This window comes from Hypanus sabinus, chromosome 11 (genome assembly GCF_030144855.1).
Source record: "Hypanus sabinus isolate sHypSab1 chromosome 11, sHypSab1.hap1, whole genome shotgun sequence".
In the NCBI taxonomy this organism is placed as follows: Eukaryota; Metazoa; Chordata; class Chondrichthyes; order Myliobatiformes; family Dasyatidae; genus Hypanus; species Hypanus sabinus.
The window spans coordinates 108,040,734-108,053,242 of record NC_082716.1 but is presented as its reverse complement, the minus strand read 5'-3'; the positions used below and the strand labels follow the sequence as shown (position 1 = coordinate 108,053,242).

The window sequence follows — 12,509 nt, the reverse complement described above, 5'->3', positions numbered from 1 at the left end:
AGAAAAGGCTCCCTCATTTCCACTCTTTGCCTCCAGCAAACCAGCCACTGCTTTATCCATGATTCTTTCCTGTAATACCATGGGCTCATAGCTTGTTAAGCACCCTCATGTGTGGCACCTTGTCAAATGCCTTCTGAAAATCCAAGTACACAACATCAACCGATTCTCCTTTGTCTATCTTGCTTGTTATTTCTTCAAAAAATTCCAACAGATTTATCAGGCAAGATTTTCCCTTTGAACCATGTTGACTATGGCCAATTTTATCATGTGCTTCCAAGTACTCTCAGACCCCATCCTTAATGATTGAGTGCAACATCTTCCCAACCACTGAGGTCAGACTAACTGGCTTATAGTTTCCTTTCTTCTGACTCTTCTTTCTTGAAGAGTGGAGTGACCTTTACCAATCTTCTGGAACCATTCCAGAATCTAGTGATTCTTGAAAGATCATTAGTAATGCCTCCACGATTCCTTTGCGCACCTCCTTCAGAACCCTGGGGTATCTACCATCTGATTCAGGTGACTTATCTACCTTAAGACTTTTCAGTTTCCCAAGAACCTTCTCTCTAGTTATGGCAACTTCACACATTTCTGACACTTAGAACTTCCACCATACTATTTTCTTTCTTCCACAGTGAAGGTTGATGCAAAATACATATTCAATCCATCCTCCATTTCCTTGTCTCCCATCGCTACCTCTCCAGCATCGTTTTCCAGCCGTCTATTATCCATTCTCACTTCTTTTTTACACTTTAGATATATATCTGAAGAAAGTTTTGGTATTCTCTTTAATGTTACTGGCTCACTTACTTTTGTATTCCATCTTTACCTTCTTATTGAATTTTTCAGTTGCTTTCTGTTGGTTTTTAAGATTCCCAATCCTCTAACATCCTACTAAATTTTGCTCTATTATAAGCCCTCTTTTTAGCTTTTATGTTGACTTTGGCTTCTCTTGTTAGCCACAGTTATGTCATCTTTCCAATAGAATACTTCTTCCTTCCTGGGATGTATACATCCTGTGCCTTTTGAACTGCTTCCAGAAATCCAGCCATTGCTGCTCTGCTGTCACTCCTGCCAATGTTCTTTTCCAATCAATTCTGGCCAAATCCACTCTCATGTCTCTGTAATTCCCTTTACTCCAATGTAATGCTGATACATCTGACTTTAACTTCTCCTTCTCAAATTTCAGGGTGCATTCAATCATATTATGATCACTTGGCCCTTAGGGTTCTTTTACCTTAAGCTCTACCTAGTTAATTCTGGTTTATTGCACAACGGTCAGTCGAGAATATTTGATCCCCTAGAGGGCTCAGCCACAAGCTGCTCAAAAAGGCCATCTTGTAGGCACTCTCAAAATTACCCCTTCTGGAATCCAGCACCAACCTGATTTTCCAAATCTACCTGTATATTGAAATCCCCTGTGACTAATGTAACATTGCCCTTATCTCCCGCTGTTATTTGTAGACCACATACTTACTACTATTTGGGGTAATGTATACAAGTCCCATCAGGGTCTTTTTACCCTTGCAGTTCCTTAGCTCTATCCACAATTTTTCAATGCTTTCAGAACCTTTGTCACCTATTTCTAATGATTTCATTATATTTATACCAACAGTGCCACACCACCCCCTCTGCCTTTCTACATCTCCTTTCAATACAATGTGTATCCATGGACTTGAAGCTCCCAGCTATAATCTTCTTTCAGCTATGATTTAATGATGCCTACATCATACATGCCAATCTGCAATTGTGCTGCAAGTTTATTGACCTTATTCTGTATACAGTTTGCATTCAAATATAACACCTATAGTCCTTTTTGATTTCATCCACCTTTTACGTTGCAACTCATCCTGCTGCCTGCAGTTTTGCCCCATCAACAGAATGCCCTCATGACACTTTGCCTCTAATTGTAAATCAGCTACCTCATCTTCAGCACTATCATCCACCTTTCCTAGGAAATTTCTTGCTTTGAAATATACGCAGCTCAGAGTATCAGTCACACCATGCTCAACCTCTTGATTCCTAAATTTGTCTGAGGTCTTATTAAAATCTGCCTCCAGAACCTCTCCACTAACTGTTCTGCACATCGGTTCCCATCCTCCTGCAACTCTGGTTTAAACCCACTTTGTAGTATTAACAAACCTTCCCGTTATTTTAGTCCCCCTCCAGTTCAGGTGTAAACTGTCCCATCTATACACGTCCCACCTTGACAAATATCTTATGCCCTCCCTCCTACACCAACTCATCCATGTATTAGACTAGTATCTTCGCAATTCTGGCCTCACTAACATGTGGTATGGGTGGCAATCCTAAGATCACAACCCTGGAGGTCTTGCCCTTTAACTCTGCACCTAACTCCCTAAACTCCCCATGGAGTTGGGCAGACATGGCCCAAGTGCGGAGTGAAAGTCACTGAAGCAGGTAGATAATTCATAGACTTTAATACAAACAAAAAGGAAAGAAAACAATAAATGCTAGGCCAAACACAGCCCTTGACTAAAACCCGCAAATGGAAAATGAAGCCTATACTGCGGCTGAAAAGAACAACGAAGAATAAAACGAATACCGCTAGTCTTCAGAGTCAGTTGACTCGACAGTCCCATTTCTCTGACAAGGCGGAGTGCAAACAGGCAGCAAAGCATTGCTGTGTCCAAGTCTAGGCAAACACTACGACAAAATTAATGGACTGTCATGGGAAAACCTAGTTTGAAACGGGGTCCAGAACAGACCCTATGAACTGTGCTGCTATTAAGAGAGAGAGAGTGAGACAGAAACTGCTCGAAAGATTGATGCTATGGTTTCTCTGCCAGCTTGTTTACCTTTTTCCCGAGGTCACTTGCCTGCTTGTTAAAGTTCCTGCAGGGAGAGCAGGGTGGAGCAGGTTGATGGACAGCTGGTGTCCAACATGGGGAGATAAAAGCCAGGTCTGCTGTTACAGAGAGAGACACACCACGAGACACACAGTTCGGACACTGAACAAGCTTTGTTGCACCCGCAAGAAGGTGGGGGTTTTTGGAGGATCGACTCGGGGAAATAAATCAGGGGCTCGGAGTGTGAAAAGGTGCGACTGGTGGGGAAATATTTGTGTGTCCATCCTTGCCTGGGTGATATTTCCACCACTGAAGAACAGTTGTACGTACCATGGTCACAGTTGGTGACCACAACAGGACTCCGGAGGACAATGGGAAGATCGATGGCATCACCTCTCGCCTCTCTCTCTCTCTCTCTCTCTCCCCATTACTCAACTACCTCGAACTGAACTGAACTCTCTTCATCACATCGTAAGACTGTACGCATTTACCCCAGATTTGAAAGAGCCTAGTTTTGTTTCTATTTCCATACATATATGTATATATATCCTTGCTAACCTATTCATTATAATTGCATTTATATTACTGTATTGCTTAGTTACTAATAAACACTATTAGTTTATAGCAATACCAGACTCCATTGTGTTCTCCATTTCTGCTGGTTCTTTAACCCAGTCACGGGGTACATGACAAAAGTTAAATATTATCACAATGAAATAATAATTAGCTGACACGTGCATATTCACAAGTGCAATTGCTGAACTTGCTGCACTGCCGAATCCATGAATGTGACAGGGACCCCTCTAGCTGCATCCCCTGAGGCACCACAGAACTGAGTCTGCTGGAAGTCCCAAAAGAAGGACTTGTCCAAGATGTTCTTCAGTGATGCTGGTAGATAAGTGCCATGGTGTGTACTTCCATTATCGGAGCCAAAGTCTTCCATGTAGAGACAGAAACAAGAGCTTTTAATCGGGCCTGTTTCAACAATAAAACTAACACAGAATCCCTGAGCCTATCAAAGTAAACTTAACAAACTTAAACAGAAAGCACCAGTAAACCGCATTACAAAGAGCCAGTTACTCGGGAAAAATACAAGGAACTCTTAAACCATTAATAACTGTTGTTAAGATATAATTAACCTATTCAGGTGCTCTGAAATCCTCAGAGCCCAATGCTCTCTGAACCCCTGAACAGACCTGAAGAGGTCACTACAGGACTCCCCTCCCTATACTCGGCACCTGATGGCCCAGTAAGACCTGAAAACTCAAGATCCAGGGATAACTCGAGGGACCTGGGGAACTTGAGAGGGAGGTATGGGAAACTCGAGAGGCAAGGAGACTTGGGGATCCAGAGAGACTGAGAGACCTGGTAACCCCAACAGAGTGAGGTCAAGAAACCTCAGTTGGGGCCAAGAAGCAGGCTTGAGAGTCCTCGACATGGAGAGAACAATGAAAGACCCTAAACACGTTGAATAAGCCTTTGAAACAATTAGAAGAAAAACATCTTGGGAACATAGAGAAAAGTCCTTGGGAAACCTTGAAAGCATGAAACTTGAAACCTAGAGAAGGAACCTTTTCAAATCTTGTTCACAATGTTTTATCTTTCGTAATTTTTCCAGAGGCAATGAGGATATACTCTCAATTTTACAGATCAAGGCAGCATAGACAGGATTCTTTCATCACTAAGCTAGCGGGTTCTCTGTAGACCTGTTTAATTTGCTACATGAAAGTTAAATCTTCCTAGTCTGTACCATGACTTTCGTCAAGAGGTTAAAAATACTCCTGATAGGGTTACTTTACTTGCGTATTTGCACACTCCAACCAGGAATCAACTTTTAGAGTAGGGCTCTTCCAGAATTTACACTATTGACTTGAATGATGATTTCATAAATCAATTGATAAGCTTGCTTGAAGTGTTCATTTGTTATGCAGACCTGAGTCACAGGACCACAAAGCTGGGAACTGGAAACTTGTGACTTAAAGCTTGGAACAGATACCGGAGAAACTCAACGTAGACTAGAGAAGCTCGGTTTGTAGACGACTCGGGACTCTCGGAATGTAGAGTCAGGACAAGTACTGAGAATAGAAGGCATCCTCTCCTCAAGCCAGCAATGTCAAAACGTCACTGTTCAAACTTCGCTGGGTCCATTACTTGGCAAGATCCTTCTGTAACGATGAAGACAGAAACGACAATTTATACATAAGAATTCCAATGGAACATTGTTGCCTCGACGAATCACTCTGACCAATGAATCTCATGGCCAAGGTCAGCAGCTCTCTCTCTGCTTGGTCCATCTTTGTATGGGTTGAGACATGGGTCCTGGTTCGGACATGGCCCAAGTGCAGAATGAGAGGCACTGAAGCAGGTCAATAGTTCACAGATTTTAATGCGAACAGTGTTTAAAGGAAAAAGAAAACAATAAACGCAAGGCCAAAAGGGGCCCTTGACTAAAACCCTCAACTGGAAAACAAAGCCTACACTGCGGCTGAAAAGAACAACTAAGAATAAAACAAACACGAGGAAATCTGCAGATGCTGGAAATTCAAGCATCACACACAAAATGCTGGTGGAACGCAGCGGACCAGGCAGCATCTATAGGAAGAAGCACTGTCGACGTTTCGGGCCGAGACCCTTCATCAGCACTACCTGAAAGAAAAGATAGTAAGAGATTTGCAGGTAGGAGGGTGAGGGGGAAATGTGAAATGATAGGAGAAGACCTGAGGGGGTGGGGTGAAGCTGAGAGCCGGAAAGGTGATTGGCAAAAGGGATACAGAGCTGGAGAAGGGAAAGGATCATGGGACGGGAGGCCTCGGGAGAAAGAAAGGGGGAGGGGAGCACCAGAGGGAGATGGAGAACAGGCAGAGTAATGGGCAGAGAAAGAAAAAAAGGGGGGAGGGGTGAAAAATATAAAAATAAATCAGGAATGGGGTAAGAAGGGGAGGAGGGGCATTAACGGAAGTTAGAGAAATTAATGTTCATGCCATCAGGTTGGAGGCTACCCAGACGGTATATAAGGCGTTGTTCCTCCAACCTGAGTGTGGCTTCATCACAACAGTAGAGGAGGCCATGGATAGACATATCAGAATGGGAATGGGACATGGAATTGAAATGTGTGGCCAGTGGGAGATCCTGCTTTCTCTGGCAGACAGAGCGTAGATGTTCAGCGAATCGGTCTCCCAGTCTGTGTCGCGTCTCACCAATATATAAAAGGCCGCACCGGGAGCACCGGATGCAGTATACCACACCAGACGACTCACAGGTGAAGTGTTGCCTCACCTGGAAGGACTGTCTGGGGCCCTGAATGGTGTTGAGGGAGGAAGTGTAAGGGCAGGTGTAGCACTTGTTCCGTTTACAAGGATAAGTGCCAGGAGGGAGATTGGTGGGAAGGGATGGGGGGGGATGATTGGACAAGTGAGTCTTGTAGGGAGCGATCCCTGCGGAAAGCAGAGGGGGGGGGGAGGGAAAGATGTGCTTGGTAGTGGGATCCCGTTGGAGGTGGCAGAAGCTGCGGAGAATTATACATTGGGCGGTAGGTGAGGACAAGGGGAACCCTATCCCGAGTGGGGTGGCGGGCAGATGTGCGGGAAATGGGAGGGATGCATTTGAGAGCAGAACTGATGGTGGAGGAAGGGAAGCCCCATTGTTTAAAATAGGAAGACATCTTCTTCATCTTGGAATGAAACGCCTGATCCTGAGAACAGATGCGGCGGAGACGGAGGAATTGCAAAAATGGGATGGCATTTTTGCAAAAGACAGGGTGGGAAAAGGAATAGTCCAGGTAGCTGTCAGTAGGCTGTCAGCAGGTAGAGTCTGTAGGCCTTTAGTAGATATCAGTAGATAAACCGTCTCCAGAGATGGAGACCAGAAAGATCAAGAAAGGGGAGGGAGGTGTCAGAAATGGACCAGGTAAATTTGAGGGCAGGGTGGAAGTTGATGGCAAAGTTAATGAAGTCAACGAGCTCAGCATGCGTGCAGGAGGCAGCGCCAATGCAGTTGTCAATGTAGCGAAGCAAAAGAGGGGGACGGATACCCATCTGGGCTTGGATCACGGACTGTTCCACAAAGCTAACAAAAAGGCAGGCATAGCTGGGACCCATAAAACAAATACCACTAGTCTTCAGTCAGTTGACTCGACAGTCCAATTTCGTAGGCAGGGCAGAATGCAGGCAGTTAGCTGTGTCAAAGTCTCAACCAATACTACAACGGAATGAATGGAGTTAAATACTATCACAATGAAACAATAATTAGCTGACATGTGCATATTCATGAGCACAATTGCTGAATCTGCTGTGTTGCCAAATCCATGGTTGTGACATTTAAGGTTTCTGATTCAGAATCGGGTTTAATATCACCAGAATATGCCATGAAATGTGATGATTTTTGCTGCTGCAGTACAATGCAATACAAAATAATAGAGAAAAATCTGAATTAGTGTGTTTGTATGTGTATATATCTCTATATATAATAAATAGTTAAATGTACAGCAAAAATAGAGATTAAATAAGTAGTGAGGTAGTGTTCTCAATGTCCATTCAGAAATCCGACAGCAGAGGGGAAGAGGCTGTTACTGAATCGTTGAGTGCGCACCTTCAGCTTCTCTACTTCTATTTGGACGGCAGCAATGAGAAAAGCTCATGTCCTGGGTGATGGGTGTCCTGAATAATGGATGTCGTCTTTTGAGACATCACTCCCTGAAGATGTCCTGGATACCATCAAGGGTAGTGTCGAAGATAGAGTTGATTGTGTTTACAACTCTCTGCAGCTTACTCCAATCCTGTGCAATAACCTCCCCTAAGCTTTCTTTGTTACTGGTTGTGTTCTGAGGTGAGAGTGGCAGCCAAGCGGGTGTTCAGCATTGTCTACCACCAATGGAAGGTCTGTGTGTGATGGTCTCTCTCTCGCTCTTGCTCAATGTGTCGGAGTTTCGGGGACTTGGGCAAGGTTTAACTGATGAGGTTTGTGGATTGAACTCTGTATGATGTGTTTCTGATTTTGGTCGCTGCTTTTCTTTGTAACTATTTTGTGTGATTTTGATGGAAGCAGACTCAGCTAATGAACAACACAGTGCTAGATGGAACTAGACTGAGCTGAACCAAGTACGTCTGGACTAGTTGGATGATTTATGCTTTGGTGATTTATATTCTGTGCTCTTCATTTGTTTTTCTTTTTGTCATTTGTGCAATTTGTTCTTTTGTGCTTTGGATGTTTCATGTTTCCTTTGAATGGGCTCCATGGTTTTTCTTTCTTTGTTTCGTGGCTGCTGTGAGAAGATGAATCTCAGGGTTGTACACTACATACATACTTTGATAAGAAATGTACTTTGAATCTTTGTTGTGTTCTGTGTTGTTCTGCCCAGCATTCTGGATATGCTATGTTGACACTGGAATGTGTGACAACATGTGCGGGCTGCCCCCAGCACGTCCTTGGGCGTGTTGGTTGTTTTGCAAATGGCACATTTTAGTGTTTGTTTTGAAGTACATTTGATGTATTAATCAGCAGCACCTCCACTTCCTGAGGAGACTGAGGCTCCCCCACTATATCCAACTGAATTTTACAGGAGCACCATTGAGAGCATCCTGACAAGTTGCATCTCCATCTGGTATGGGAGCAGCAGAGAGTTAGACTGGAAACAGGACCCTTAAGGATCTCGCCCATCCATCCAGTATTGCCCTTGATTCTCCACCATCAGGCAGGAGACTCTGATGCATAAAGACAAGATTCGGAGCAAGAAGGCTGCGAGTGGAACGGCTAAGGATTTCCAGAGCAAAGGCATTTTACTTCTCGGGGTAAAAGAGAGGCAAGACTAGCCTCAGTCTCCTCAGGAAGGATTATTATAAGTTAATTATCGCATAACTGTAAATTCATATTGCTCAGATAAAGTTCAAAGTCCAAAGTAAATTTTGTTATCAAAGTACATGTATGTCACCACATAGAGCCCTGAGATTCGTTTTCCTGTAGGCATGCTCAGCAAATCTATAGAATGGTAACTGTAAAGAGGATCAATGAAAGATAAACTAGAAGGTAGAAGACAACAAACGGTGCAAATGCAAATATATGTAAATAGCAATAAATAACAAGAACATCAGATAGTGAAATAAAGAGTCCTTAAACTAAGATCTTTGGTTACAGGAATATCTTAATGGAGACAGAGAGGAGTACTTGGGGACAGAGAAGAGTGGTTGGGGACAGAGAGGAGTTATTGGGGTTGGGGACAGAGGGGAATGGTTGGGGTTGGGGATGGAGAGGAGGGTTAGAGACAGAAAGGAGTGGTTGAGGATGGGGCCAGAGAGGAGTGGATGGGGATGAGCTACAGAGAAGAGTGGATGGGATTGGGGAACGGAGAAGAGTGGTTTGAGGTGGGAGACAGGGAGGAGTTGTTGGGGTTAGAGGACAGTGAGGAGGGTCGGGGACTGAGATGTGTGGTGGGGGTTGGGGGACTGAGAGGAGTGGTTGACAATGGTGGACAAAGATGAGTGTTCGAGGTTGGGGATCATGGATGTCATTACAAGAAAAAAAGCGACTTCCCCCTTCCCTGCACAACAAGAATGGCTATGCAATCATCAACCCCAAAGCCCTCTTCCCCATACAAAATGTCACAAGTACATTGGACCCGAAGTACCCCTCTTCCCGCATGAAAAAATCAATAAAAACACGAAGAACATCAACCACTATATCCCTTTTGCTTGCACATAAAAAACGAGAAAGAACAGGCAGAAACACGGAGTATAAAAATCTATAAGACTGAAAAAAGTCCATAGTCCAAATCCATTTCTATATCCATATCCAAAACACAGAAAACCTCAGTACCATCCTTTGGGCACAGTGACAGAGGTACATTTTACCACAGCCACCCTTTTCTCGTACTCATTACCACCTTCTGGGTTAGTGCTTAGTGGTGGTTGTCCAACAGGAGGAGATCTGTATGAGAGTGGAAAAGCTGTTGCACTGGGGTAGTTGTACTCTCTCGACTTTGGAAGTCCGGGTCCAGTGGTACAAACAATCGTCATAAACTGGGGTCTTCCTTGGTTGCAGTGGATGATAATGATGCCTTCTGTGCCTTGTCATGCCTTTTGCTCTGCACACACCATTGCAGAATGGCCTTCCTGGTTGTTGAATCTCACTGTAGATCTCATCCACCCAGTCTGCTTGAGCTGGTTTCACATGTGCGGACAGGCACATCCCTATTCCATCGGGGTATGAGTCCCGCCGGCTACCCTCACCTGCTTTAGCCCGTCTGTTGAAGCTCGGAGTACCAGGTGCAGCCGCTGTCGCATGCAAACAGCAACATGGAGCCACAGGTGAGAGCAGAGTGTGCGGTGGGGATCACAAGTGAGTGAGCTGCCCCAGATTAGACAGGATCAGCCCCTTCACCAGAGGTGCTATCCATCCCTGGATATCCCATACAACCCACCAAAATGAAGCAATATTAAATGCTCAAATATGAGCTAAGTTTCACCTAAATTATATCACTTGTAAGTGCCGTGGCATGGATTTCTAATAAGCAGTTCCTATTACAGCAATGTATTTTATACATAATTTATATATTTGTTTATATTTAAATTCATATAAAATTGAAGAGGGAAGATTATTTCTATTTGTTAAATGTATATTGAGACATACACAGAAATATGTTTGTGTCAATGACCAACACAGTCCAAATATGTGCTGGGGGCAGCCCACAAGTGTCACCACACTCCTAGCGCCAATAGACCATACCGACATCTTACTAACTCTAACCTGTACAGCTTTGAAATGTGGGAGGAAACTCATGTGGTCAAGATACAAACTCCATGTGCTGGGTGGCGAAGACATTGATGCCCACTGTTGTAACTGTGAACAAAGTCACTGGAAAAGACACTGACGCTGGTGGATATGGAAACCTTTATTCTAGCAAACTGAGTATGCAGGTATCTACAATGTTTTCTTTCAATTACATACAGCTTTCAAACACCTTCTTTGCACCCTCATTCCAGACACCCAAAATGAGTCTGGGCTGCATTCATGCATATGCAGGTATCTGAGGTCCAAGTGGAATGTTCCTTTGTTTGTGATTGAGCCCAACTTGCAGCTCCAGGAAGCCCATTGTTCTGAGCTGTGTATTAAATTCAATCTCCAATCCACATTCAAAACCAAAGATTGGTTGCTAGAGAAATTAATATTTGCTATATATCCTAACTGGAGAATACACCCTAACACCCTCAGCTCACTAACCCTGACATGGACGTCATTGAAATGTGGGTGGAAACCCATGTGGTCAACGTAGAAACTCCTTACAGACAACAGCAGGAATTGCTGGTGCTGTTGTGTTAAATCAGTTTTTGTTTTTGTCCTTGTAGCCTCACGAGAATGGTCCTTTGTATTTTCCAACCGTGACCACTATAAGCCTTGGCTCTCAAACTCTACTAGATTTCTATCATCCCATTACAAAAGACAATGAAAAGGGAGAGGTTAGTAACATTTATCTTCATCGTTACTTTTGCTATGTCATGTTTATATGATGGAAACATTTTCAATATTTCATCTTACCTGGATTTGATACAATGTCAAGATTATAGAACAGTACAGCACCAGACTGGCCATTCAGTCCACAATTTTTAAGACAATAGACAATATGTGCAGAAGTAGACCATTCGGCCCTTCGAGCCTGCACCGCCATTTTGAGATCATGGCTGATCAATTACTATCAATACCCTGTTCCTGCCTTGTCCCCATATCCCTTGATTCCCCTATCCATAAGATATCTATCTAGCTCCTTCTTGAAAGCATCCAGAGAATTGGCCTCCACTGCATTCCAAGGCAGTGCATTCCAGACCCCCACAACTCTCTGGGAGAAGAAGTTTTTCCTTAACTCTGTTCTAAATGACCTACCCCTTATTTTCAAACCATGCCCTCTGCTACTGGACTCTCCCAGAATCTGGAACATATTTCCTGCCTCTATCTTGTCCAATCCCTTAATAATCTTATATGTTTCAATCAGATCCCCTCTCAATCTCCTTAATTCCAGCGTGTACAAGCCCAGTCTCTCTAACCTTTCTGCTTAAGACAGTCCAGACATACCAGGAATTAACCTCGTGAATCTACGCTGCACTTCCTCTACAGCCAGGATGTCCTTCCTTAACCCTGGAGACCAAAACTATACACAATACTCCAGGTGTGGTCTCACAAGGGCTCTGTACAAATGCAAGAGGATTTCCTTGCTCTTGTACTCAATTCCCTTTGTAATAAAGGCCAACATTCCATTAGCCTTCTTCACTGCCTGCTGCACTTGCTCATTCACCTTCAGTGACTGATGAACAAGGACTCCGAGATCTCTTTGTATTTCTCCCTTACCCAACTCTACACCGTTCAGGTAATAATCTGCCTTCCTGTTCTTACTCTCAAAGTGGATAACCTCACAATTATTCACATTAAATGTCATCTGCCAAGTATCTGCCCACTCACCCAGCCTATCCAAGTCACCCTGAATTCTCCTAACATCCTCATCACATGTCACACTGCCACACAGCTTAGTATCATCAGCAAATTTGCTGATGTTATTTTTTATGCCTTCATCCAAATCATTAACGTAAATGGTAAACAGCTGTGGTCCCAATACCGAGCCCTGTGGCACCCCACTAGTCACCTCCTGCCACTCCGAGAAACACCCATTCACCACTACCCTTTGCTTTCTATCTGCCAACCAGTTTTCTATCCATGTCAATG

The 12,509-nt window shown here is 43.8% G+C and overlaps 1 protein-coding gene across 1 annotated transcript in view; it reads left to right on the top strand.

The window, feature by feature from the left end:
- The window catches only part of LOC132402265 (cytochrome P450 2C38-like), a 265,261-nt gene that overhangs the window by 240,329 nt on the left and 12,423 nt on the right, over nucleotides 1–12,509 (top strand). The gene's annotated exons all lie outside the window — the stretch shown is intronic.